The sequence below is a fragment of the Akebia trifoliata genome, chromosome 4, assembly GCF_017979445.1.
Source record: "Akebia trifoliata isolate Shusen 1 chromosome 4, ASM1797944v1, whole genome shotgun sequence".
Taxonomy (NCBI): Eukaryota; Viridiplantae; Streptophyta; class Magnoliopsida; order Ranunculales; family Lardizabalaceae; genus Akebia; species Akebia trifoliata.
Genome location: NC_141378.1, coordinates 39,775,328 through 39,779,449, shown reverse-complemented (window position 1 = coordinate 39,779,449; position 4,122 = coordinate 39,775,328). Strand labels below are relative to the sequence as shown.

The 4,122-nt window shown below is 34.0% G+C and overlaps 1 pseudogene; it reads right to left on the bottom strand.

Moving 5' to 3' along the window:
* Nucleotides 1-2,604: 2,604 nt before the first annotated feature.
* On the bottom strand, nt 2,605-3,777 carry LOC147404945 (putative carboxylesterase 2 pseudogene; annotated as a pseudogene).
* Between the last annotated feature and the right edge of the window lie 345 nt (nt 3,778-4,122).

The window sequence follows — 4,122 nt, the reverse complement described above, 5'->3', positions numbered from 1 at the left end:
TGAAATCACAAAATGATGATGGTGGTGGTGGTAAATTAGTTACACCCAATTTGTTTTCATAAATTTTATAAAGATTAAATTTTATTTTTTTTAATTTTATATAATTCTCTTTGAGTATCAATTTAAACTCAAAATAATTAGTAAAACTCTAATTTTATACTTAGGGTCAATAATTGAAACAAATACCAAGTTCGTAGAAATGGTATCCTAATATTTATTAAAATTTTCAATCATTTTAAATACTATTAGGTTATAAGAATTATGATTTAAAAGACTTTAATGGAAGTTGATTGTAAATATAATTTCACGGATGCAACATATTTTACTCTCGAAAAAGCAACAGTAGCTCCAGCATACTAATGAAAAAGTTCACAAATATTTGATGAAAATTTTCAATCTTCATCATTTATTTCTATTTCACTACATAGTTCAAATAATAAAGTATTAATTGAATTTTTATAAGGAATTACATTTTTTAACATAATATTGGTTGCATTCCACCTATGTGGTAAATCTAATGCTAATCCAATAGGTTTTAAGTGATTTAATTCACAAAGTTCATTAAATCTTTGTTCTTTAACATGTGAAAATTTAATAAAACTAATAGCTTCCCTAATATTCTCAATTATTTTACCTATATACGAAACATCAGATTATATAATTAAATTTAAAATATGTGTGACACAGCGTACATGAAATATATTATTTTAATAGTTCTTCATTCGATAAGTAATCTTTAAGAAAAAATATAACTACATCGTTATTTTTTGCATTATCTAAAGTAATTATAAAAAATTTATATTCTCTTATAATATTATTTATGGTCCAATTATGTATATGGTACATTTTGATCAAAAGACCATAAATCAAAAGTTAAACAAATTTTATTGGGTACATTTTGTAAAATACTTTTCATTTCTAACTTTCGAGATTTAAATATGTTCATTACGTCTTTTCTTAAAGTATTTATGGAAATACCTTCATGATTAGCAAACTAAGCTTTTTGAATGACTTTTTTAAAACTTTTTTTTTTAACAATTAAAAATAATATTTATTTCCTAATAAAAAATTTCACAGTATCAAATTGTGCTACGTCTTTCAAATAAAACCACGTGCTTACATTACCTGTACTTGATCAATTAATCAAATTTTGACTAAGATCGGATTAATGTCTTTTTAAATACATTTTTTCAAAGTGTTTTTTCATTGAACTAGTTTCAGTTCTGGTACTGGAATAAACTAAAGATTTACCACAATAATTACATTTTACTTTTTCAATTTTGGATCCATCGAAATTTAAACCCTCAACTAACATAAAATATTGCCAAACCCTAGACCGTTGTCCTTTGGGTTTCGGAGGGCAACTAGATGATTGTATTGATTCAAATCATCTTCATTCACATCGTAATTATCAGAATTATCCATTATCTAATAAAATGGTTGGTTAAAAAATGAGAGGCTCACAAGAAAAGATGACAAGTATGTAAATAAAATTAGAAAGACTACACCTGAAAATCCAAAATTTGGAATTGCAACTTGCCAATTTGATCAACAGCTTCAATGACTTGAAATTTAATCAATTGCTTTACCACGTGCCAAATTTGATCAGTTGCCATGTGTTTGAGCTTGATGATGATAAACTCAATGTCTCAATTTAAAAAAATCGAGACTAATTTGATGAACTTGGAGGAAAATTAACTAATTTAAAGGTAATTTGAAAATTTTGAGTTATTTGAAAGAGTCATGCTTGGGTGGCACAGGATTTACTGTGATTCTCACAATTCTGACGTGGACATGCATACATAACTGTCGATGGTTTTCACTCGTATCGTGAGGAAACACATCTATGATTATGTGCACATCCCACATCAGACTTGTGAGATATATATATATATATACACACACGTACCTATTTGTCTATAAATACCACCCAAAATACACTAAATTCATACGAATCTCTCAAATTCTCTCTCAATTACATAATATTTAATTATATTTATAAAAATAAATATTCCCCTCCCCCAAGAGTCTTATGAACGTTGAACGACCATAAGACCGTTGAGGAGGGGGATTCTTTTTTTTTGGTTGAAAAATCAGATCTAGACTAGTTGGGGTTCATTTCGGTTCTAGGTTTTCAGTTCAAGTTTGGTCCGGTTTCCAGGGGTTTCCAGGGGTGGAAACCGAAACCAAACAAAACATTTGGATTCGACTGTTCAAGTCTCGGCCTGGATTCAGTTCCCATTTTTTGGTTTGGTTTTCAGGTAATGGGTAATTTGTACATCCCTAATTGAATCATAGATGCTTTTCCTCAAGATATGAGTGAAAGCATCCATGGTTTTGTGCACACCTCCACATCAGCCCAGTGTGAAACGTAGTGTCTTGCGTAATGACTCCAACACAACTCTAATAATGAGTATGAGTGAGATTTTTTAAGTGGTGAAGTGCAATTGTTACTAGGTGATCTGCTGGTAGCGAAATCTTTAGGGATAAGAGCTCTGAGATGACTAGGCTCATATGATTGGAGCCTATCATGGCTCACAGCATGATAAAGAAATTACTCTTTGATTATTAATTCGATCCTAAATTACAAGATCACAAACAGAGTTCATATAGAAAATGATGGAATGAGTTCTAATTCAAAAGAAAATTATAATGGATGTAATCTAATCTTTATCCTAATCTTCCTGAGAAGAATAGGTGCATCATCATACATCTTATGAAAATACATCATATACTCTAACAAAATTCTCATCAAAATTTAATTTAGTCCTTGTTAAGGAATGAAGCCAAGCGTTTCATCATGTTTAGAGCCTTCTCACAGGTTGGGTTACGGAGATGGAAAACATGGTCCTCCCCTTCTGTCTCCATAATTTCCACTTCTCCTCCCCAACCACTCTTCCTCAGTGTTTCATAATATGACCACCCTCTATCTCTCAACACATCTTTCTCCGCAACCCAAACAATCACTCGGGTGCATCCCAAGCCCGACAGGCTCGGTGCTTGAACTGCAATAGGGTTAATCAATGGGTCATCACATCCTGGCGATGACGGACAGATGTAAAGCCAGAACTTCCTAGTCATTTCTTTATGTGGGCCAATTGCCTCGGAACCAATCTGTTCTTCCCCACAGAAAAAAGGATGGATTATGATAACGCCAAGAAGCTTCACACTGCTAGCCCACTTTGTATCTGCAGCTCGCATTGCCATGTTGTGGACGATATTGGCTCCGGCGCTATCCCCACTCAAGAAAACTCGCCCGAAATCCGCATAATCATTCAACCAAGTCTCAGGGCCCTCCCCATTGGAGTGTGAAACCACCCATTGGAGTGTGGCCCATGAATCATCGTAAGCGGTAGGAAGAGGGTGTTCAGGTGCTAGTCGGTAGTCGACAGATACAACAATGACATTAGCTTCGGCGGCTAGTGAATTGAGATGATTATGGTAGGTGGGAGAGAAGGCTGATTCAATGCAGAATCCTCCACCATGGAAGTAGATCAAAAGTGGAAGTTTTCGAGTAGTGTTGGTGATGTTGGGCAGATATAAACGTGCCGATACACCTGTCTCAGGAATGATGATGATGTCTTTGGATGAAACACCAGTTTGGGGATGGATCGATGGAGGAACTATATCGGTGCCTAAGAACCTTTCTATAAGCCCATCCTTGTAGACTCGAAAGAAGGGGTAAAAATCATGGGTTATGTCACCTTCGCTTGAAACCATTGTTGAGAGAGAGAGAGAATGTTTATAAATTCTTTACTGTGTGAGCTTGGAGGAAGTGTATCGCCAAACGTTCCTATATAGGTCTCATTCTGAGTTTCATTTGATAAGGACTTGGCAACAAAACTAGGAAATTCTAGTCTCTATTCTCTCCTAGGTAAGACCCAGATTGGAGAATATTCTTAGGGATTCCCAACATATACTTTTCCTCCCATCTCAGCCGTACAATATGTAAGTCCCATTCCCTAGACGTGCCCTTGTGACACACTTTCTAGGCCCGCCATATGTGGGCCCATTGATTTATCTTTCCTTAGAAGATAAGCAACCCAAAATATGAAATTAAAGTTTTTCAATAAAGTTTTTCTTTTTATTTTTTAAAATTCTTCTATTATTGAGCAATTAAAT